This window comes from Haliotis rufescens, unplaced genomic scaffold (genome assembly GCF_023055435.1).
Source record: "Haliotis rufescens isolate VD_foot unplaced genomic scaffold, xgHalRufe1.0.p SCAF_11, whole genome shotgun sequence".
NCBI classification, from domain to species: Eukaryota; Metazoa; Mollusca; class Gastropoda; order Lepetellida; family Haliotidae; genus Haliotis; species Haliotis rufescens.
The window spans coordinates 24,937,913-24,964,371 of record NW_025963791.1 but is presented as its reverse complement, the minus strand read 5'-3'; the positions used below and the strand labels follow the sequence as shown (position 1 = coordinate 24,964,371).

General features: G+C 40.2%; 1 protein-coding gene across 1 annotated transcript in view; it reads left to right on the top strand.

Moving 5' to 3' along the window:
* LOC124132778 (neuropeptide SIFamide receptor-like) overlaps positions 1–26,459 on the top strand; it is a 77,867-nt gene that overhangs the window by 11,824 nt on the left and 39,584 nt on the right. The gene's annotated exons all lie outside the window — the stretch shown is intronic.

Below are 26,459 nucleotides of genomic sequence, written 5' to 3'. Positions count from 1 at the left end.
ATGCTTGCCGTAAAAGGTTAACGGGATCGGGTGGTTAGGCTTGCTGACTTGATTGATGCATGTCATCGTATCCCAATTGCGTGGATCGATGTTCATAATGTCAGTCACTGGATTGTCTGGTCCAGACTCGATTGTTTTACGCACCCCCGTCATATAGCTGGAATGTTGCTGATTGCAGCGTTAAACAACAAACAATCAAACAAATCGTTTTCATCGACCGGAACGTCAAATGAAATAGGTTCCTATTCTGCCCCCGAATTATCACGGAGTCACGAGCAACGAGGCACAAGAGCGATAAATGAGGAAAAAGAGCGATAAATGACGTTATCAGTGATTCTGGGTAAACCCTTTATCTATGGAAAGCGTCCATTGTTTTTTTGACAGTTGTACACAGTGTCCATGCTTATGAGAAAAGCAAGATATGTTATGATTGCATACGTCTTGATATTTATGGCTTTGAGAAATCCTTGCATACTGAACGTACACACATTCGGCTGGAATTCTGGGCTGAGAGAGTGAATGGCATTAGAATCAGTTGTCACATTAAGTGCTATGAAACTAGATAAGTATCTTCTGGGCCACCTTAATGTTCAGCTTTATGTGATCAATCGCATTCAGCAGTCTGCCACTAGAGTATCCCGGTGCAGAATAGGTCCCCAGTTTCCCATGCTTGTCGTAAGAGTCGTCTGGAATGATGTATGAGAGTTTACAATGAAAGATCTGGCTGATTGTATGTCACGCGCCTCATGTTATCAACCAATATCATGCCTGTCTGCTCCAGATGCGATTTTGTAAGGGCCCCATAGCACATCTACATTATAGCTGATTGCGGTCTAAAACAACAGCAACTCACTTATTCAGAAATCGGAGACATCCTAATGAAATAGTAGGTACAACAAAGAGGATGATAACAGCATGGGAGCTTGTTACTCGAGAAAGAATATAAGGAGTGAACGAGTGTTCGAGCCATGATCATAGGTTTCTGGAACGCACAAGGAACGCAACTCTGCATAGCCTATTACGGAGTCTGAGCAACCCGTGCCCCTAGTGATATAAATAAATGTTGTATATATTTATTCATTGCTGAAACAAGTAGAACATATCTATCTGGGCCTTAAGCTTTTTTTCATAAATCAACTGTTAATCTAGATGAATCGTCCTGAACTCACTGGTACATGCACGTACATGCATGTCGTAATGTTCCTTTAAACTCACATTGTTGGTTGGATAACCTATGTTGTGGTTTCGGTGCACAACGTAAGTTCAGGAGGAACAAATTGAATAGTGAGTATTGTTCGAGATGACAAATTGTGGAACCCTTACCTATACGAATTCCTTTGTTGTGTTCCCTTGCGTTGTGAGCTTCATCGCCAATCTTATTTTCTATTTGACTATGTGCATGTTTTGAGAGAACTCTGTCGACAAATTATTATCATAATTGTTACAGAGGAAGACTTTGGTTTTAAACTTTGTTCTGCATCGAGGACAGCACTCGATACTTAAATGCACATGCACATTGGTAACCTAAAGATGAATGAACACTAAGATCAATAGGAAAAAAAGGCACGAGCAATTGTTTTTAATAAGAATATAAGTAATGACATTTATTATGAAAACATTAATTTAGCATTTGAAACTACACCTACTCGAAAACTTATACACGTAATTGGGTAAGTAATTATGTCCATATACTCACCATATGTAACATTTAAATCTACACTGGTGGATGTGGATTCATGCTATATTAAATACAAAATACATTCATCTTTTCTCCTTGAAAATATAAATAAAAAACAAAGGAAACTTTTAAATGTCACCCCTTTTTGTAAATACTAAACTTTTTTTTAGCATACGCACATTTACTCTCCTGGGAAATGTTTGAAATGACTATCATTGACAACTTGCAAAGGCATCTGTCACATTTGAAAACATGTTGGCATTTAGACCTTCTCGTTTAATGTCATGTGTGTCTTCAAACAGGAGGTGCAAAAAAGAAATCCCTTAAAACTGTCAGCTAGAAAGAAACAACATCAGTCGTTGCCTGTCCTATAACCCTCTTTCTGTGTCTGTCTATCTGTCTGTATGTCTTCCACTCTCCCCACCTCTCTGTCTGTCTGTCTCTCTTTTTCTTTCCGCCCTGAGACCAGAGTTAGTCAACATTAATGTTAAACTGTATCAATAGAAGTGTTGTATATGAGTAAACATCAATGTTGAACTTCATCGATATAAATGTTACATATTTGCTTATATCACATCGCCTGTAATGGGATGTCCTCAGCAGTAGCGAGAACTTGTATCTGATTTTAATGAGATTGAGGTAATCTAAGCATGTGATTAATCCTGTTTTGTTTATTGGGAGTATTAATTGTTCATTGTTATAAAAGTTTATCACTCAAACTCAAACTCTCAAACTCATTTATTCTCAGAAAAAACACCCACGGTGGTACATGAGATACAATCATATTCAATTTTTATTATGTACAAAATGACAGCATTTAACAAGAATAGGATTCGTGGATACTAGTACAATTTAACAATTGAATTGAACACATTGTTAAGGAATTTAGATAGGCCTTTTAGATCTCTTACACTGTTTGTGGTCATAATTTTCTAAAATTGGGACATGTTTGGAAACTGAAGATAATGCTTATTTAAGAGTTCATATCGCTGTTGGTGAATAGCTTCACATCGGAATAAATAGTGAAATTCATCTCCCACAGCGATTGAGTCACAGAGTGGACACTGGCGGTCTTTCCTGGGAATGTTCAACCATCGACCAGTTTCAACGGGTAATCTATGGTTAGAAGTTCTGAATTTAAATATAGGGAGAAATATTGATTTTGAGAGCAATAGATATTTCTCAAATGACGGTTGATTCTTCAAGTACTGGTAATACGACCCTTTGGAGCTTGATTCGGCAGTGGATTTCGAGTTCTGACGGAATTGAGATTTATATATATTTTCAGCAATTGAGGGCAGCCATGGCGTGGAACATACCGATGGGTTTTGAAATACATATGACAGGCCGCAATTATCTAATATATTCTTAATAAATTTTAACCATGGGACATTTTCAACTTCTGTATGGATAGCATACATGTATTTGTAAAGTGTCTGGGACGGTTTATGATATACTTCTGAGGTAGCAAGCTTATGCCAAAAGGAGATAACACGTTTATAAACCTTAATACTTAGTGGTTCCCTACCCAGTTCGCCGTATAACATAAATTTGGGGGTTGCGTTTTTCAGTCCAGTAGTTAATTTAAGAAATTTTAGATGGACTCTTTCTATAATAGTTAGATTTTCGTACCCCCCTCATCTCGACACCATATAATAGTATAGGGACGACGATTGCATCAAATGCAGATAAGAGGAAATCTAATGTCAAAGTAACATTTCGGGACTTCATGAGTAAGCTGAACATGGCTTTAGTTGCATTTTCTGACAGCGATTTGACTGCATCGTCTATTCCTGTGTAGTAAAATTTAAGCCCAAGGTAGTTTTATGAATCTACAGTTTCGATAGGGTCGGGGCCGATAGTGAAACATAATTTCGATTTGTTTGCAGGTCCGGCACCAAAGATCACCGCTTTTGTTTTTGTTAGATTAACATTTAACTTCCATAGAGCACAGTAGTCGGAAAACTGATTTAACGATCTTTGTAGGTCTTTAGGGTTATCACTTATGATAACTGTGTCATCAGCATAGAGCAGTATTAGGAGCTGGAAAAATACTGTTAAGTTAGTATCGATCTGATTTGCAATATCAACAGCTTTACATTCATTTTTAGGTAGATATTGTTCGAGATCATTTAGGAATAATGAAAACAGGAGAGGGGAAAGGTTTTCACCCTGTCGTACACCATGATGACAAATGAAATCCTCAGAGAACTGGTTATTAATACTAATTTTAGATTTGATGTTGTGGTACATATTCTTGACCAGGGTGAAAAACCTTCCTTCAATTCCAAGTTTTTGAACTTTATGCCATAGACCAACTCTCCATACTTTATCGAATGCTTTAGTGAAATCTATAAAAACCGAATATAATTTCGTTTTTGATATTTTCATTATTTGCATCAACATTTGCAATGCAAAAATGTTATCACAAGTAGAAAACCCTTTTCTAAAACCTGCTTGTGCAGGATTTAAAATGTTATTATCATCAACATATTTAGTTAATCTGTTATTTAATATTCGGGTAAAAAGTTTGCCGAAGCAACTCAATATAGTAATGGGTCTGTATGAATTAGCATCTAGGCGATTGCCTTCCCTTTATAGATTGGTTTCAAAATCCCCGTAAGCTATGTCTCTGGCAACAGTTAAGATGATAATATACCATTAAAGAAATTTGTAAGGAATGGGACCAGCGTGTCATTAGCATCTATAAAATAATCATTCTCTATAAAATCCTGTCCTGAAGCTTTAATCCTCTTCAGGCCTTTCATTGCAAATGTAATGTCTTCGGCTGAAATCTCGGTGTTAAGAACTGTAGTATCTAATGCAAGGTTGCCTAGCCAGTTGTCATCGATGGTTGTATCATATGTTGAACGTTCATTAATTTCAGTGAAGTAGGCATAAAAAATATCTATATCTGGTGTAATTTCTGTTTTATTACTATCATTTCTATTTAACATTTTCCAAAATTCTCTCGGCGAACGTTTATTGTTTTCCCGGAAGGCGATATGTATAGTATTTTTGTAACTTTTAATCCGTTTATCAATACACGTTTTATAATTCTTAGACATTTGGCGGTAATGAGCTCTATTTAAAGGTGAATTTGATTTTCTAATTTGATTTTTAGCTTTTTTTAAACTTTTTACGCTGGATTCTACATTCTTTGTCAAACCAAGGCTTGTCCCGTTTCTTTTTATGGTCAGTATACGTTTTAACATTCTTCCTGACACCAAATGTAGTGCATGCAGCATCAACAAGTGCGTGTCCCAGATCGCGGGCCATGCCGTTGATCGCTCCAGCGTCAACCTGAGTTTCACGCGCTGCACGTGCTCGCTCTGTCAGTTCACTCATAATACTCCTGTTGATATTTTGACAAAACATGGTTGATAAATTTGAGTCATACCGCTTGGGTTTCTTCCTCTCACAATTACAAGTTGATGGAGTACTAGGAGGCTCAGTTTGGACATCTAGTTTCTGATGAAGTATTTTGACAGAGAAGTATACTGGGCACCGAACATCAGAGTAAAGAGGTGAGTAATGCAACATTTCAAAATCTGTGAAGTGTCACAGGGACAGAGGTGATGTAATAACATAGTCAACTACTGATTTATTTTTACAGGTTGCTTCACCAATATGTCTGTCTTTTCCCAGACGACAGTTACAGATAAATATGTTTAAGCTCTTGCATGTTTCAATGAGTTTAACACCAAAGTTATTCATTCTACCCATGTCTTGTGTACTTCTGTCATGTGGTAAGCCTTGTTCATCTAAAACTAATTCAGGTTTTAATTCACTGATAAGTTCACTCAAATCCATATCTAGTTCATCAATAATATGTTGATCAAATTACAAAAATCACACATGTTCCTTGTTCGTGCATTAAAATCACCAAACACAGTAACATAATCACTAACTGAGAGGTAATTCAACATAGATTTTTCTAATTCAGTAAATACATCACCATGCACATATTTAGATCCTTCATGTGGTATGTACACATACTCAAAGTACATGTCTTGATCAATATTTGGAAATGACCTGCAAATTTTAATCCATAGAATGTACTCGTTATTACATTGTGATATTATTTATATCGAATTTATCAAGGAAATCTGTTTTTGTTTCTTGTAGGCCAACAACATCACATTTCTCAATCAAAGATAAAAACTCCCCATATTCAAGTCTTTTCCTAAGCCCACAAACATTCAAAGACAGGCAGCCGTAGATTAACATGCAGCTACCAGCCGACCTGTCTCTCATCAAAACACGGGCTGTGTACTCGCGGGCAGATGACCACGGAGTACGTTGATCACGGTGTCGGATTATCCAGACTGGTTCGGTAATTCGTCGCAAATTAGGTGTGTCGGAGTAGGAGTGCGAGACTGTCGGATTAACGGGTCTAAATAGCACTGATTTAACCGATTGTCGGATTAACGAGCTTCGGATAAATCATCTGAATGTTGATTACTTGTTTGTAAACCTTAGTGTTAAACGTTATTAAATTACCTGAAATGAAACAATTACCTGGATGTTTGCAATTGTCTAGGATTTTACAGACGGGCACTACCAGTTAAACGCCATACATAACCTCAAAAGTTTATGTTTGGGTGCGACTTTGATTGTTTACAGTTACGACAAGTCCAACAAATCGACGTATTGATTCCTATTGAGGAATACAGTGAACACTTATAATGACTCTATTATTATCCCCCGCCACGAAGTGGAAGGGGGATATAGGAATGGGTGCCGTCCGTCCGTCCTTCCGTCACATTTCGCTTTCGGAGCAGATCTTGAAAACCGTACCATATTTCTTCACCAAACTTGGCACATAGATAGATCTAGTGGTGAACTGGTGCCTTTTGATAGTTTGGGATTTTAAAAAAAGTTATTTTTATAGTTTCCATGGCAACGACTTTGATTTAGACTGAAAATGGCGGTAGTCCTCGTTTCCGGAGCAGATCTTGAAAACCATACCATATTTCTTCACCAAACTTGGCACATAGATAGATCTAGTGGTGAACTGGTGCCTTTTGATAGTTTGGGATTTTAAAAAAAGTTATTTTTCGAGTTTCCATGGCAACGACTTTTATTTAGACTGAAAATGGCGGTAGTCCTCGTTTCCGGAGCAGATCTTGAAAACCGTACCATATTTCTTCACCAAACTTGGCACATAGATAGATCTAGTGGGTAACTGGTGCCTTTTAATAGTTAGAGATTTAAAAAAAAGTTATTTTTCGAGTTTCCATTGTAACAACTTTGATTTAGACTGAAAATGGCAGTAGTCCTCGTTTCCGGAGCAGATCTTGAAAACCGTACCATATTTCTTCGTCATACTTGGCACATAGATAGGTCTAATGGTGAACTGGTGCCTTTTGATAGTTTGGCATTTTTGAAAACAATATTCTTTGAGTTTCCATGGCAACGACTTTGATTTAGACTGAAAATGGAGGTAGTCCTCGTTTCCGGAACAGATCTTGAAAAACGTACTATATTTCTTTACAAAAAGGCCCAGTGAACATAGTTCACAGGAGCTAATGCATTGCACACACCCGACATGTCATATTTGCGGGGGATGTGAGTATTTCATGCTTGTTTGCAATATAGAACTCATGTATTAACCGTGTGTCGCAAATGTTACATGTATATAATATTCTTATGGTATATACAGTCCAGTCGCTGCCATCACATAAAGTTGTGACAATCATATGCGTATTATGAGTTATTAGGAGCTGTCTACAAGCTGTCTCACACATTTACAGTATAATAGGTCAACGCCAGAATAATAGTCAGTTCCGATTATTCGACGACACAGATTCAATTGGGCGTTAAATGCAAAATAACGGTGACAATTATATCAATGAATCTCTGAAAATCAGTGATGACACCAGGTGTTCGCGAAAAGGGAAAGCATGTCTTGTCCTATCGGTAGCACGTGCTACTGAAACAATAGCTATGACCATGATTACTACATTGTCTGCAACAGGATGAATTACTTTATGTCACAAAGACAGTTAAATACTTTGATTAGAAGGTTTTGGCATGTCAAAATGTAACTAAACTTCCTATTTGTTAGCCTCCCTTGTTCTTTACATATTGTCAAACAAAATCTGATGCATTAACTTGCTTATCGCCCTAATCCTGGGGTGTTCTTTATTTTTTTCGGTCTAAGCGGAGACACATTATTACCAAGTGCATTTCTTACTTTTGCGGTCATATTTCATCAGTTCAGCTTCACGGCCATTATGGTTGTCATGATTTTTTTCTGCACGTTGTGCGTTTTCTATTGAAAGTGAATAGAAATATGAGTAGATGCATTTGTAATTCCGCTGATGGTCCAGGGGGATCTGATGACGAGATATCAACACAATGCCATGAGTGAGTGAGTGAGGTGGGTTTAACGCCGCTTTTAACAGTATTCCAGTTATATCGCGGCGTGTCAGCTTAATGTGGGAGGAAAGCCCGAAGTGATGCAGGTCTCAGACGTTTACCACTTCGCTTAAACCCACGAGCACGGGTATGGTGCTGACAAACCTAGAAACATAATCGGTGCGAACCGGGATTCGAACCCACATCATAGGTTTCTGGCGTGCCCAAGGGACGCAACTCTGCACAGCGAATCGCGGCGCCTTAGACGACTGGGCTTCCCGTGCCCCCCACAATGCCATGACTACAGTTATATAAAGGAATCGGGTGTTCTTTCATTTTAAGTGGTATACATAGACATTAAAAACAGAGTGTGCATGTGTTTGCATCGAAAACTACGTAGGCAATTCAAGGTTTTCAGAATTCCGAGTTGGAATTGTTCCAAGCGAACTATATATTTAATAGACGACTTAATAGAGCGGATTGTCTATGACTGAGCTGATAGCATGTCGCCGTTCCCTGACGGCGTGGATCATAATATCAATCACTGATCCAGACTCGTTACAGAGCTTGAATATTACTGAGTGTGGCGTTTAACAACAAACAAACAAAAATCTAATAGAAGGAACATTCAGAATTGATCTCATTTACTGATGTTGGAGAATTCGATGTGTGCCGGAACACTGTTTTCAAGATCATAATTAGGAAGATTAGCGATTACTAGTTTTACACTTAGCGCTAGCCTAAAGGGCACTGGGTGAATTGTGTACGTAAAAGTATAAAACTACAAGTACTAAGGAGCCGAGCAAAGTAATGAAAGATAAGTATGTCTAGATTCAAACACATTTGTCACACAAACACCGTAACTGGAATATTTAGTGAATACATATACTCGGAGCATATAACTCTGACAGTCTTATTCCAATATTCATTTCGAAAATTGCCCATTAGGATCCTTCAATGTGTTTAGAAATGATATCTACGTCAATGTCCTCTGATAAAAAAATAGAATTGTTCCGTGTAACTGCCTGATCGTTTGACGCAATATTTTTTATTAATAAACACTTCAGAGAATTAAAAAATCACAAGACAAGACGAATGATCTGCTTTGTTGCTAAAGTGTGATAAGAAATGGCGGTGAACGGCTTGTGCCATTTGGGTATTTCCGTTTACCAAGAAGGTGTCGGGTTAGCATAACCTAAATGACTCTTGAAGACGTAAAGTAATACAATGCATTACGGTTTTGGCTGTGTAGTTGATCCACAAAAAGTGCTTCTGCGAACTTTAAGCTTCCTTAATGTACCTGAAAGGATATGACTGACAACGTTAAGTGGCACTGGCTAAAGTTTTTGACACTTTGTATCATTCAGGGACATCATTCCATTTGTTGATTTTCAGTTTCTTTGATTTGAAGTCAGGCGCAAAGTGAGTACTGATTTTGTCTTTCGACGTCATTATCTTGCATCTACGAAGGCTGGTAAAAAAGTTCTAAGCTTGAACTTTCAACTAAGGATAATAACAAAGTGAATAAGTCAATGTAGTACATGTACATTGTTTGAGTAGTTCATTGCAAGTGTATATGGTCTGTTGAGGCCGTCTGCGTTTTAGTGACAGCCAGTTGAACGTGATAGGGGTCCAAATGGACACAGAAATGGAAAAGTACCGAGCAGTCATAAATCTTTTGACTTTAGAGAAAAGTACTTCCCAGTGCTCAGGGATAATTGCCCTAGCTATTCCACTGATAAACGTTGGGCAACTATGTTTAAGGCATGGGGTAGAACAATCCTTGTGATGACCCTAGGTCTGGACGTCTCTCAACTTCCATCAATGAAGATTCAATAAAGGTGATAGAAAAACTTTTACTGTCAGATGGACATATTGCCATTGCTGAACTCGAGGATGACGCAGGTCGAAGCCACAGATCAATTGCAACTATTATTCATGAACATTCACTTATGAATAAGGTATCTGCTCGTTGGGTGCCAAAATTTCTAAATTCTGATCTTAAGGGGTAAAGAACTGTCATTGCCAGAGAAAATTTAGGGCTAATTGAGGAGGATTTGAAAAAAAGAGATTAGTACCATGTAACATGGGTCTACCACTATGATCCCGAATCAAAACGTCAATCCATGGAATGGCTCCATTCCATTTCTCTTCCAAGATTTGTGAAGATAGTTATGGACACTGTATTCTGGGATCCGAAGGTTGTGATCTTTGGTGATTACTTAGAAAGTCAAAAGACGTTTACCGGTGCTTATTATGCTGATTTGCGTCAAAATTTGAGATTTTATCAAAGAAAGGCGGTGAGGACTGCTGGTGTTCTACTACTTCATGACAATGCCTCTTCTCACAACACTCGACTTACAAAGGCTGCTGTGCGACAATATGGGTTCGAAGAGCTTCCGCCAGACCTGGCACCAAGTGATTTCCTAAACTGAAAGAACACCTTTGTGGAAAGCGCTGACCTAAAAGCTGCCGTGAATGGGTATTTCAGGGTGGCTTCAGAAAACTTCTTCCTGACTGGAATTGAAAACCTAGAGATTATGTTGAAAAATAAAATTAACAACATTTACACAATGCCATTTAGAACGTGGTCAAATGTAACAAATGTTATATATCGAGTCAACGTGATGTTGCAAGACAATTTAACCTCGACAGAAACACCATTTGGTGTTTATGGCAACGTTGGCTACAGACGAATGCAGTCAGAGACCATCCTCGGTGTGGCAGGCCACGTCTAACCAATAATCGACAAGACAACTGGATTCGAACAACACATCTACGAAATAGATTGCAGCCACCAACAGAGACTGCAAGAAGCATCCCTGGCCTTCGACGAATATCTTCACAAACCGTACGTCGTCGCCTCAGATGTGCAGGGATTGTCGCCAGAAGACCCGCCTGACGTCCAATTTTGACAGGAAACCACCGTCTACAGTAGTGCAGACAGCGTCTACGCTTTACGGCCATTCAGTGGGGACAAGTTCTATTCACTCAGTCTCGTTTTCACCTCAGCCACAGCGATGGACGGATTCGGGTGTCCCGACGTCGAGGTGAACATTACGTCAATCATTGTATCGAGGGCGGCAGCGTTATGGTATGGGGTGGGATTACAGCAAGACAGAAGAACCGTTTGGTAGTTGTAGAGTGAAATCTCAATGGACAGTGCTACCGCGACGAGATCATCGGCCCTTTTGTTCTACCGTTTTTGCGTCGTCATGGCCCAGGCATTACCTTTCAACATGACAACGCCCGGCCACATATTGCTCGACTTGTTCAGGATTCTCTTCAACAAAACAACGTGAATGTCATCCCCTGGCCGGCTCGCTCCCCTGATCTCTCACAAATCGAACACATGTGAGATGAGATGGATCGGCGCCTTTGAGGTCCACCACGTGTTCCACAGACACTCCAGGAACTTCGAAACATGCTCCAGCAGATACGGACAGATATCCCACAGGACTTTGTGCGACGCCTGGTCCATTCCATGAGACGAAGAAGTGTTGCTTGCATCGCAACCAGAGGTGGACACACACGCTATTGATTTGTTAATTGACATTTTTGCATGTTCATGTTTTTTTTATGAAATCACGCATTTTCTGAAGTCAGTATGGCAAATTAGACCATTTGAACACTTACAGGAGTCTTTTATCTGTTGCAAACCGAACTTGTTTCAGATTTAGTAAAAGACATAACTTTGCATAAAATCTTATTCAATGTCATAGGAACTTTTGTTGTTCAGTATATTTGGGATAACGCTTTCTTAGTAAAGTACAGATTATAGTACTTTTTGGGGTGAAGTCCCATCCTGGATTAGAACCTACACTGCCAGAGTGAGGCACCGAATCCCCAGCACACAAAGTGAGCTATCTAACCCACACAGCCATCGAGGCTTCCACTAAAATGAAAGTCTGACAACTGGTAGTCTAGATCATCTACTTTGTGTACCCCTCTGACAGGTGTAAATTGGCACGGCTCCCATGGCCAAAAGCTATGAACACACAATGCCATTTTGAAAGTTGTCAAATGTAACAAATGTTATATTTGGGATAACACTTTCTTAGTAAAGTACAGTTTCTAGTACTTATCTTGTTCTCGAAAAAGGTACTATAATCTGTACTTAACGAAGAATGTGTTATCCCAAACATAGCTTTGTTCCACTAACACATTTGTTGGTTTTGTTTGTGAGGCTAAGAATTGTTTGACCAGTCTCGTATTGTTGTCATCCGACGTCCATCGCCATCATCCATCATTATCCCCGTGGGGACCCGGGTAAGATAAACAAGAATGTGTCCTCAGCACCCAATTGCTGGTCGTAAAAGGCGACCAAAGTGGGCAGCCTGTTTGCCGTGGACTGCGACCCTGTGTCGGCAGAGGAAGGGATTCTGGTGGTTGAGGGCGACGGAGCCGGCAATAGTGCTCCTTAGTCCTACAAACCACTTCGACCCTAACTTTGCCTAGACGGGCGGTAGAATGGGCCCGATTCTATCAATCGGCTGGTCATGTCATGCCCTGTGCATAAAATATTTCACGCACACTTTTGGTATTTAAAAATAAATCTATTCTACATGTCTATATCATATCTTTCACTGTATAAAACTTGCTTAGAGCCCTATGCCCAGAAGGCGGTGGCTCATGGGCCAATCTGGTGATGCTGACCTCCGAATTCTGTACTTCTCCAATTGATTGTCAAGGGCCGAACCAGCCTGACCTTTAATTTGGTAGAATGCTATAGCTCTTCGTGTCAAATTTGCTCCAGTATACCACCCCTTTATCCCCGGACATTGCAGTTTGGCGATCCGCTGCAGCATAAGACTGTCCTTGTAGACACTCCATGGTGGGTGGGGAAAAGGGGTGCTGAATTATTGTCCTTTCGACATGGCTTCCCATCACCCTGGTTCAAAAAGACGACACATAGAGACTGTTGAAAATACTACGCCCACTCGATCCGACTATTGGCCACGTTTCTTGGTTATAGAAGCTTTAGACAAAGAACCAATCAAACTGAATCCATTTGCTATCTCCAAAGGTATCTGCTGAGAGGTTACAAATGTCACAAAGCTACGTTCTGGCTCTCTCCTTGTAGAATGTGCACGGAAACAACATTCTATCAATCTTCTCGATCTAAATGAGTAAAATATCAAAGTTGTTGTCTCAGTGCACAAACCACTGAACTCGCGTAAGGGCATTGTCCGTGACAGAGCTCGCTGCCTGTCTGACATGTCCGAAGACGATATAGCCAAGGAACTTGACCAACAGTCTGTCACAGCTGTCAAACGATTCACTGTAAAGAGGGATGGTGTGGTCCAACCGACCAACACCTACCTCTTTAGTTTCGCACGAACGACTATCCCTGAATCTATCAAAGCTGGTTATTGTAACATCGGAGTGGAAGTGTATATCCCAATCCACTCCGGTGCTACACCTGCCAAGCGTTTTGACATGGATCAAAGTCCTGCCATGCCTCCGCTGTTTGTTACCGCTGCGGTGACAAACACAAGGCCACTGACTGCAGGAAGGATGTGAAGTGTGCAAACTGCGGTGGGAACCATATGGCTTCCGCAAAATCCTGTCCTGTGTTGAAACGCGAGTCCCAAATTATTAAAGGCAAAACAGAACAAAATGTCTCGTACCACGAAGCTAAGAAGAGGGTTGTGGGTCTTCCCTCAACCACTTCCACTCTCTCTTACTCTGCTGCTGTCTCTCGTCCTCCTGTCAGTACTGCCTCTATCGACTGCCAGACTGATCTGACATGGGTCAAGTCTGTTCAGCCACTTCCTACTGCTTTAGTCCATAATTCAGCTGTGACAAATCTGTTAAAAATGTTGAGTCTCAGACTCCTAAACCAACACATGAACCCGAAACAGAACCAGAACCAGAAGTAACTAAACTTACAAACAGGGAAAAGAAATTATTGAAAAAGAAGCAGCAAAAACAGCTGCAAACACCAAAGGCCACCTCTCCTTTAGAGGTCCCAGTAGAGGTCCATTACTCCTTTGGTCCTGTGGACATGGAGGTAACTCCATCTCCACATGATACCGATAGGAGTACCACAAAGTCTTCCTCACGTTCGCGTGACATTTCTCCCGTGGAAGCACCACCATGAATCCACAAAATATAACACAATGGAATTGCAGAGGTCTTAAGAAGAATTTTAATGAAATACAACTTTTAATCCAAGATTTTAAACTGTCAGCTTTTTGTTTCCAAGAAACATATCTCAAAAACACAGATCTATTTGATATCCGTCAGTACAGTTCTTACCACTCGTTTTCCCCTCCTGGTGATAAGGCTACAGGAGGTTCTTCTATCCTGGTGAAGCAGGGCATTATCCATAGCCCTGTTCCACTCAATACTACTCTACAAGCCGTTGCTGTCCGTGTTACTTTGAACATAGTGTTTACATTATGTTCATTGTATCTTCCACCTTCCGTCAATCAGATCTTCAGACTTTGTAAGATCAGCTCCCGAAGCCCTGTATCATCATGGGCGATTTAAACGGCCATAATCCCCTATGGTGAGTACTGACACAAATAATAAGGGAAAAGTCCTTGAAGATTTTATTCCAAACACTTCAGAGGTTTCAAAAACAGCAGGAAAAGAAAATGGACGATTTTAACTCTGATCATGGTGAGGACTATAATGAAACATTTTCACTCCATGAATTATATACTGCCCTAGGGCAATCTCATGACACTGCAGCAGGAGCCGACAACATCCACTATCAGCTCCTGAAACACTTGCCCGATTCATGTTTGGAAACGTTACTTAGTATATTTGATGAAATATGGACAACCGGAAATTTCCCTTCTTCGTGGCACAATGCTATTATTATTCCCATTCCAAAGCCAGTACGGGATCATACAGATCCATCCAACTACCGTCCAATATCATTAACTAGCTGTGTTTGTAAAACCATGGAGCGCATGGTCAACAATGGATTAGTCTGGTACCTGGAGACCAATAACCTCCTGAGTGACATCCAGTGTGGTTTCTGAAAAAACAGAAGTACCATTGGCCATTTGGTGCGTTTAGAATCGTTTATCAAAAATTCCATTGTCAACAAAAAACATACTGTATCAATCTTTTTCGATCTAGAGAAAGCATATGATACAACATGAAAACATGGTATTTTAAAAGATTTGCATGAATTTGGATTGAGGGGCAGATTACCTCAGTTCATATCTCAATTTTTAAACAACAGACAATTTCAAGTACGAGTGGGCTCTACCTTGTCTGATCAAGATCAGGGCGTCCCTCAAGGCAGCATACTATCAGTCACCCTTTTCAGCATCAAAATAAATAGCCTCACTAAAGTATTAAACAATAGCGTTGATGGTTCACTTTTTGTGGACGATTTCAACATTTCTTGTCGTGGTAAGAATATGAGTACAATAGAAAGACAGCTACAGCTCTGTCTTAACAAAATTCAAAAATGGGCCAACGAAAACGAAAACTGTATTCACTTTTGTCGTAAATACAAACCTCACAAGGATCCAGATTTATTTTTAGATGGTACTCCTATCAAGGTAGTAGAGGAGGCCAAATTCCTTGGCCTCATATTTGACCGTGATCTCACATTCTTACCACACATTCAATATCTCAAGGCAAAGTGCCTGAAGGCTCTCGACTTGTTAAAAGTCGTTTCAAACTCCGAGTGGGGAGGGGATCAGACCACCCTCCTTCACTTGTACAGATCATTAATACGCTCCAAACTAGACTATGGTTCCATTGTCTATGGTGGAGCCTGCAAAAGCAATTTAGAAAAATTGGACACTATACACCATCAAGGCCTAAGACTCTGTCTTGGAGCTTTTAGGACCTCTCCCGTGGACAGTTTGTATGTGGAGGCAGATGAACCTTCACTCGAACTGCGCCGCATTAAACTTTCACTGCAATAAATCTAACCCAGCGTACAATTGTGTTTTCCACCCTCAATATGAAAACCTGTTTCGAAATCTATCAAACCTGGTTCAACCACTTGGGATCAGAATTCAACCATACATCACTGGAGCTAAAATAGATTTAAATATTATTACACCCCACCGTCTACTGTCTTCTCCTCCCTGGCAGATGGTGAAGCCAGAAGAAGACCTCACTCTAACCAATCTAAAAAAGTTGGATACCAATCCTTTGGTATATCAACAATCCTATAACCAATTACGTTCCAAATATAATTCTCACAAGTCTATTTTTACAGACGGGTCCAAGGATGGTGGTAAAATTGCAAGTGCCACCATCGTTGGATCCAGAACTGTCTCCTCAAGAATCCCAGATTTTAGTTCAATTTTTACTGCTGAGGCCAAAGCTATCCTAACAGCTTTGACCTATATTAAACAACAAAACCAATCTAAAAATTTCATCATCTTCTCTGATTCGTTCTCTTGCCTTCAGGCACTTAAAAGTGTCTCACCATATCACCCTATTATCCTTGACATTTAAGAACTCTATAATGATCTTTCCACTTGCCAATGTGACATCGTCTTTTGCTGGTTACCAAGTCATGTAGGCATGCTGATGCTGCAGCTAAAGCAGCTCTTGACAAACCGTTATCTCCACTGCGTATCCCGTACAGTGATTTCAAGCCTACCATCAAATCTTATACTCGGGATCTTATGCAAAAGAGGTGGGACACCCAAGTAGGAAGCAATAAACTACACGAATTGAAACCAACAATCGGTCATACCTACTTGGGTTGTCAGTCAAGACATGACGAGGTCGTTTTACGACAATGTCGTATTGGCCAAAGTCGGTTTACACACGAATATCTGCTTAAGACAGATGAGGACGAACCTCCTAAGTGCATCCCTTGTGATAAAAGGTTCACCGTCAAGCATATATTGCTTGACTGTGTGGAAGGGATTCACATTATCAAAGTGTAAATCTACAAGATCACTTTTCCCGTGTCAGCGGGCATCTCATCATAAATTACTTGAAAGAAATTGGTCTGTATAATATACTCACACGCAAAAGAAACGCAAGTGGTTTTAAGCAAATAGGTAACAAACGCGGAACCATAAATTGATACGAGTTTTAGCATGTAGTGAAACCTGATGGTGTTATCAATATTTTTTGTTGCATTTTGGAAGCCCCGAGTAAAGATGCAACATAAAAAACGAATCGCCAAAACGCACCATTTCCATGAATATGTGGGTATCATGCACCCATTTCTCGCGAAATCGAAAATGCACGAACTGTCACGAACTGTAGCGGGTATAAAACTGTGGCCGATTCTTGGACCTACCACTCCTTGGTCAACAATGCCACGCCTAACTCAAATTCAGAGAAACCAGGCTAGCGGACGTTTAGAAGCTGGAGAGTCTTGCCCGTCATTTCAACGTTAACATAACTACAATTTTACCGTCTCCTGCATCGATACAATGCTGCGCAGACCACAGGTGACCTTTCTTGGAGCGGTCGTACAAGGGTCACCACACCTCGACAAGATCATCAGATTACCCGTCAACACCAGCGACATCCGTTCCTAACTGCAAGTGAAAGTGCTCGACAGACCATAGGAACTCATAATCGACACATTAGCCGGGACACTGGGATCCGACGTCTCCGTTCCAACAACCTCAGATGTCGCCGACCAGCACGTCGTCCTGTTCTCCAACCAAGGCATCGACAAGCACGACCTTCAGTGGGCACAGGGTCATCGCAATTGGCGTCATCGTGAGCGGAGACGTTTCATCTTCTCTGATGAAAGTCGCTATTGTGTCTCCCATGCAGACGGAAGTGTCAGAATTTGGCGGCGTCGAGGTGATCGTTTCGCTGACAGAAACGTTGTGGAAAGGGATCCATGGGGTGGACCTAGCGTCATGATATGGGCAGGGATTGGACTTAATGCGAGACTTGGACCCATGTGCTTTCTGAATGTTGGTCAAGGTCGGGGACACGGCGTCACTGCTCAGTGGTATATCGACCGTGATCAGACCCCACGTTGTTCCATTTTTTGCACAACATCAACAACACATTTTCCAGCAGGACAACGCTCGTCCCCTTGTTGCCAGAGCTACCATGGCCTTTCTGCAACAACACAACATCCGTGTTCTACCGTGGCCAGCCCTCAGCCCTGATATGAACCCCATCGAACACTTGTGGGATGAGGTTCAAAGGCGTTTGCACAATGTGCGCCAAGTCCCTACAACTGCCGATGAACAACGCACAACTGCTCTGGATGTGTGCAGGAGGACCCCTAGGGCCTTCACAAATCGACTGATCCACTCAATGTACAGGAGATGTGTGGCAGTGATCAATGCTAATGGTGGTCACACCAGGTATTGACTGACATTTTGGGTATTGACCGGAAACTGTGTAAGCCCTTAACATTTGAAAAAAACAATAATGTCATCTCCCTTTTAATCCATTAAGCTGTCTTCAGTCAAATTTTTGTTAATCTTGCCCTATTAGTATTTCTTGTCTTTACTGTTGAAAATAAATAACATGTATACTGCATACTCGACTTGCGTTTCTTTTGCGTGTGAGTATACATTTTAAATATGTATTCGAATAATTAAATGCTTTTTTTTAACTTTGGTGTGATGCTACTGTTAACAGACATTATTAAAGGCTCTGTTCAGGAGGTTAAAGTACTGTAAAAATATTGCCCCCCTGCGTGACACGTAATCCTATCATAATCAATGTAACTATCATCAACCAGTGTTTTTAAGCCAACTCATGGATGAGTATTTTTTAATACTGGCTAGCATTGTGCACAACCACCAGTGGCTAAAGTGATGACGTAAATCCTGCTGGGGTATCATGCAGGAAGCAGAGGTACTGTAAGTCCCTATGATCCCCAGTGAGGTGGCCTAGCTTTGGTTACTGGTGGCCTATAGCCCGTGTTTTAAAACTGTATATATAATATTGTTATGCTCAAATAGGTTTCATGAATTGTTTCTAAAAATAGTATGGTCAAATATGTTTTACAACTTGTTTTTAAACAAAACTTTGCATTAATGACAAAATTGTAAATATATTAACTTGGTCTCGTCGCTATATGGCTGAAATAATGCCGATGCGACGTTAAATTTTAACTCACTCACTCACTCACTCACTCACTCACTCACTCATCCATCATTATGTATCGATGCCATTCGTTGTCTGTCGTCACTACCCGGCCCGTCATCGTCCGTCTTTATACGTCGCTGTCGTCCGCCGTCCATCGCCATTATCCCCATTATCCCTCATTTCCCGCAGTAACCCGTCGTCGTCAGTAACCGCTCGTAATATATTATGGTTCTGTTGGGTTTTGATCATACTGGAATTTATTACCCACGTGGTAAAGATACAGGTGGTATGATACTAAATCCGTACGTCACACGTGTGTCGTGCAATGTTGACCTTGTTTCATTCGTTTTCATTGGATAACCGTGACCTCTGTCACACCGGGACTACTTTTTTCATTCATAAAGAAATCGCGAGACGTCATTCATTTTTCAACTACAAGGCAGAACTGAAGCAATCTCATGTGAGCGAGGGATATTAACAAACACTTTATTAAACCAAACAAGATAGCAACATGCATCAATTTCGGTTTGCATCCTATATAAGTTATGCATTGAGCTTCCAAAGACATAATATAATCGAGCTATATCCATTTACAATGTACCGTTCAATAGATAGAGGTTCCCAAATAAGCGTGTCGCACCCGACTACTTTCGCAACTTCCAATTTGATTTAACGTAAAAGGATAATCGTGGTGAAATGAAGTCAGTTTAAACCATCTGGACAGATATCTAGACTTACTTGGAATGATCCGGTTGTGCCATCAGTGTCCTCTTCGAAGCGTATTTTGTGGCACTGTTTCGGGAGTTGTTTGTTCACGTCTGCACAACCAGTGAACATTTCCGATACACATCATTCGAAAACTCCGTAGAAGTGTGTTATTCCGGTGGTGAACTTGCCCTTCGTTCGAAGCTGTCACTGACATGCAAGCAGACTTGAGCGTGTTGATTTTCACGTCTTAGTAAAGGGTGGTACAGTAATCATGAATGTCTTTGGCGAACACTGTTATTTCCCTCTTCCAAAATGGTACGGACATGATATAAATTCAGCTGATAGATCAAGGAAACCGAACCATTTTGAATGCACAGAGGGGACCCCGGCAGTGCGAGTGACTGACTGTTGGTCCGATATTCAAACTTTCAAATTTTCTTATATGTATCCTGCGTACTAACAACATGGCGCTTGAATTCTCATAAGTTGACGGAATTCTTCCAAAAGGATCTTGAGCGTCGGTGCTGTTATGTTTGCAAACACAATAATTATTGCAGGCGCATGTTGTTAATGCGTATGCATAGGAATGTCAACAATGCCCATATTTGGGCATATATCAATATTCATGCGCAACCAGATTTTGCAACCGGTTTCAGTTTGGTCTGTCAACGAACAAAAGTTGTTATGTATTTACACTAACATACATATTTAACATGGGTAATGAATAAAATACCACACTCATTCTGGTTAGATACCATTTTTACGAAACTCGTAAACTTTCTATGTTTTCTGACCTCGCTTTCGCTCGGTCAGATTCAATAGAAAATCCACTCGTTTCGTAAAAATGGTATCTAACGAGAATGAGTGTAGTATTCTTTATGTACGCGTCAATATTGCATATGCCTTTTTGTCTACAATTTGTATATCAAATACAAACTTGAGATATAATTGTACAAGCGTGCACGATGTACACAGATGCAAGCTAGAATTAGTACTGAGGAATATATCATCTCTTCTTGATAACTAAACACACAGATATACCCTGCACGTTTTCGCAAAAAGGTGACGGTCTTGTGCACGTGCCTGTTAACACTTGAATAGTTTAAAACTCACACTGCTCTTTTGGTGTCCAAAATGACGACACCTTAACACAGGCTGGGGTCACAGGCAGACTTTAGACGTGTACCGTCAGCATATGGTAGCCAGTACTCTTAATGTATCACAGTATGTGATTATCGGAATGTATATTACGCTTCACAAAGAAATGTTGATCATAGTTGAGAGTCCGGTTCTAGGGTTTTGAGGAAAAACAGCCAATAAAATCACCAACCACCTACGCCGGGTTACTGGTGTTAGAGTCTTCGGCTTGTTAAACTTTGAAATTGACTTCAGTTTATCTGCGTGCTCGACAGCCAATGGCACAGACAAGGTAAGCACTGTTAGAATCGGCGATGACCACGTCTAATCAAACAAATGCTGATTCTCTTTAGGCTTCGTTGATAGGTGTGGTAGTTTTTGGAGGTGACCAATGATCAAACGTTAACAAGACGTCCTGGTGGTGTTAGTTCAGTGATGTTGTGGGGTATAGTCATCATATCTGACAGAACGCCCTTACACATCATTCATTACAGGCAGTACTACCGTGTTAACATACTGGCTATCATTTGCGCGCAAAGTTGGGTGATGACATTGCGGATTTTCATAGTCTGATTTTCATGCCGAAGAAATTGCATTATGCAACATAGAACCGATTCTTGTTTTTTCAGTAATGCGCAAATATATTCATAATAACTGTTATTTCTTGTGACAGATTAAAATATGATGAGACCTATTTCAAAGATCAAAAAGATAAATAGAAAAAGTAAAGCAAATTGATACCTTCAAAAATATGTTTCTTTGTCAAAAAAATCTTTGAATATTGAGAATATGAGAATAAGTATGAACAGGTCCTATGCAAGGTTTAATAAAACCATTCAATGTGTCATTTTGGGCTCACCAAACAAAATCAAATAAGGTAATATTATTGGCTGTTTGTCCCCCTTTCATCATAAACATCTGCTCTCAGAAACCACTGAAACACTGAAGCTGAAATTTCACATGATTTTCCAACCACTGATGAGACCCCAGTTTGGCCAAGAGGAAAGAATCCGATTTATGTACAGAATGTCAAGCAATTTGGTTGTGGGTATCAACATTCCCATTCCGTTTATTGCGATATTTCAAATTTTGAGCTTGATTTGATATTTTGTACTTCGATTATATAAAAGTCATATATTTCTTGTGGCTACTACTCAACCCTTTTCTCTAAAATTTTAATAAAATTAAGTGTAGGTTTAGTTTGAAGTGGGAAGCAGTTTTTATTTGATTTTAGACCTTCTTTTGACTAAAGACATATTGGCTTTGTAAACTTCTTCTCTTCTGAAATGACAGACTTAAGAATCTGAACTTTGGCATGTATGTTTCTCCATATAATGACATCTATTATGTTTAAATCATTATATTTTTGTTTCAGTTAATCAGTATTTATGCCGAAAAAATCGAATAGCAAGTTAAAATAATTAAAATAATATATTTTACTCTGATACGATACTCTCCGCGTGAGTGAGTGAGTTAGGTTTAATCCGCTTTTCACATAATCTGAGTTATATCACAGGGTGCCAGGTAATATATATGGTATTACCTTTCCGTTTGAGACTAGATCTGAAACATGACTCAATAGTCTGGATCACATGTTATCGCTGATTTAGAAAAGCAGATGCCAGATGACTATAGTACAGTTCAGAACAAGTTACAGAATAGATTTCAGAAATATATATATATATTGAAAATGTATTGACGTTCCCGAAAACGCGTAAGCTTCGTCCGTCAAAGTCACTTTTCGGTTATATAAATAGACCTAGGGCAACCGAGTTTGCCAATACCCACCAAACTCTTACAAAGAGCAAATCTCTCGCCGACTTTGAAATGCGTGGAAACAGTTTAAAACTGATTGACAGTCGTATCCTTGAGCTGTCAACTTGAAAAAGAAACAATGTAAAAACAATTACAAAACTAAAAAAAAAATCTCCAAGCGAGCAGGTGCCCGTAGACGTGCATTATTGTAGAGCGCAAGGGAAATAGTTAGGCATCAGGGATATGTTCACACGGTACCACACTTTGCTATTTAAAAAAATAAGTAGGATGTGGCCTGTCACTAGAACTGATTTACTTGCAACGTACCAGTAAACCATCAACAGCAATATATTACCCTTGTGTAGAACGCCTGTCTCTATTTAGAAGTACATCTAAGACAGCGATGAGTTGGATTCAGTTTTTATATGATCTAAGCAATCTTTTAATCTTTTTTTCTATTTTTGGCGGGATTCAAAACGCAATGCCTACGTAGGCTACTCGGGAGACAAAAACAAGTTAACAGTTGTTTCTGTTAAAAAGTAATTAACGTTTAACGAGCAAACGCAATTTATTTCTGTTCACCTAACCTAAAGTTGGTATGTTCTGGTAAATTGATTATCGCAACAGTCTTTATTGTGGCGATTACACACGAAATAGCATATAAGTGACCCCGTCTTTAAACTGTGACATTAGTTTTCCCGGCACTAGCAATTTCATGACTCCACTTCTGTTTATGGACAATCACTAAAACTAAAATAACAGCTGACCTAAAATTAAACAGCTAACCTGTCATACTGGATTAAATAATAGGAATTATTAAGGTCCTGAAAGTGATCTTATTTCCATACTACCTTTTATCACTAGCTGTCCACTCACCTTGGGATATGAGGACATTGTTTGCTTGTTAACGCCGCACTCAGCAATATTCCAGGTAGATGACAGCGGTCTGTAAGTAATCGAATCTGGACCAGACAATCCAGTGATTGAAACCATGAGCATCGATCCACGCAATTGGGATACGATGACATGCATTAACGAAGTCAGCCGATCCCCTTAGTCGCCTCTTACGACAAGCATGATATAATTCACTGGATTGTCTGGTCCAGACACGGATTGCTGAAGACCTCTTCTGACTCGGATCTTCATGGTTCGTTAATTATTTATCTTTCTTTCGCCATTGCAGTCCCTGTCAGAATCTCGTATATCGCGTTCATAAGTGGCAAAGCAATACCCCAACTACCATAATCATTACTATTGATTTGTTGTAAGAAACATGCTCTTTGTACTCATGATAGTATCGTCGCTATGTTGCTAAAATTATATTTCTGTCCTTCCCCTCTCCCCTCTTTTGGGCAAAATGTTCGTTTTAAGGTGCTAAATTAATTTAACTAATGAAGTCGACTATTAGTTTTCGATGAAATAAACTCATTTCGTCTTATTTCAGCTACTTGTATTCACTATTCATTCATAATTAAGGGTCAAATGCGCTGATCCTGCGCTTGATAATCATTAATACTTACCAACTAGTAAATCTTTAAAGCTACAATGTACAGCTTGTTCCCGCAATTAAAAGTTAGTGAGTGGGTTGGGTTTAACGCCGCTTTTAACAGTATTACAGTGTCAGCTTAATGTGGGAGGAAAGCCCGAAGTGATGCAGGTCTCAGACGTTTACCACCTCGGTGAAACCCACGAGCACGGGTATGGTGCTGACAAACCTAGAAACATATTCGGGGCGAATCGGGATACGAACCCACAATCATAGGTTTCTGGCGTGTCCGAAGGGACGCAACTCTGCAGGGGCGAATCGCGGCGCCTTAGACGACTGGGCCACCCGTGCCCCCCCCCCCCCCCCCCCCCCCCCCCCCCCCCGCAGTTTAAAAGCGTGACTGCCGTTGGAGTATCCATACTAGCTTTCTTAACAAGTAACGAACATCAATGGAATCCAAACGAAATAAAAGCATACAATTTACCTGAACTCACAAAACTCGTTACAGTGTTGCTTACCACCAGGGGTTCGCAAAACCGCTGAACATGTCCTTGCGTACCATACGATTGAAGGTTAGTATCATGAACCCACCAGTGTCCGAAACACTGTTCTTACTAAAGTTATTTAAAGGATATCTATATATCATTGCAAATGATTTAATGATGATGAGAAAGATCCAGGTGATCTAATATTCAACACGGCGTTTGAGTCGAAACGACCGCGTGTAGTTTAAGACCGTTTCATTAATGCATCCTGAGGGTGTCGTAAAACTCTCCGAGGAGAAGTGTCATGTATAATTAGGAGGTAATGCTTCTACTGCAACGCCCTAACTCATATTGCGACAAGCTCTTGATTACAGTCTAGGCAGTAATTACAATGGGAACCAACATGTAAATGTTTGAAAGGAAACTTCAGACATGTGAGCTCATCTAACATTTTGCATGGTGCAATATTTTCAGTGAAAGAAGGCAATAGTTTCAATTATTATCATCGTCATTGTGTTACGAGCTGCTTTTCAGATTGAAACGCAGAGGTTAACTCAGTCAATGAGGTGAGATAATATGGGGTTAAATGTCGCGTTCAGCGTTATTGCACATGTATAGCGACGTGCATGCACATGTGTGTGCGTGTGTGTGTGGCTGCTTGAACTAGTCCGGACCAATGCCGATTGAATAGTGCTCGCCCACTGAGATAACATGAATACCCCACTCGAACACCGTATGCTGACTGCGAACCGATCAGTCCCTTAATGCCGAGCACCAGGGTAACAAGTACAAGTCACGTCTTAAGGTATGACGCACCCGGTCCTTCCGCTCTCCGAGCGGACGCTCTACCACTAGACCTCGGAGGCGGTCATCAGTAAATGACCACAAATTGCAAGTTCAATTAATATTCACGAATGTATACTTAACCACATAGTTTTATGTTTACAAGAGGGCATTACAATGGGTCAAACAGATGGACCCCATTAGTCACCACTTACGACAAGCAACCCATGCTTGCGGTAAAAGGCGACTATGCTTGTGGTAAGAGGCGACTAACGGGATCGGGTGGTCAGACTGGCTGACTTGTACTATTGCTGATTTGGGCGTTAAACAGCAAACAAACAAAATCTGGCAACAGCAATAAGCAACACGCCCTAGAATTGATATTAGTTGACTCACGAATGTTTTGAATTTTATCACGGTTGAATGTCTTGGAAAAGGACAGTCAGATCGAAAAGGCCGCGGATCTTCCTCTTGTTATGAAGCTACATCCAGCCCTCTAAAATCTGTCCCTTTTCAAAACTTCCCGGATGATCATGCCTGTCATGTTTATGTGCACAACAAGGGCGGATAACTCTAATTCTAATACAAAAACCCTTCTGTAAAGTTCCACTCGCTGCTGTCGAGTGCTGTTCAAATCCGTCCATGACAGCACTTGATATTTTTACTGGTATCTCATTCATTCGCTGCCAGTGAAAATATCTACATATATTTACACTAAAACTATTTACATTAAACAATAAGAACATAAACATACGTTTTTTTGCAATCGCTACAGCCCACATCTATCTTAAAGTGTGTTCCTGCTCATCATGAATATAAGACTGCGTTAGAACTCGCAAAAATGTGTATGTCATGATTTTCCCTAGTATCATAAATATTTCAAATACGGTTATCTAAAAACGGTTATCCCAAAATCAAAATACAGTATCTTAACAAAACCGTTGTCTAAAAAACGACTGTAAGGGTAACTGACATTTAACGCCAATGATATAGGTGCCTCATTCTGAAAGTGTGGTTTCGAATCTCGGATAGGACTCCACCCCCAAAATTATCT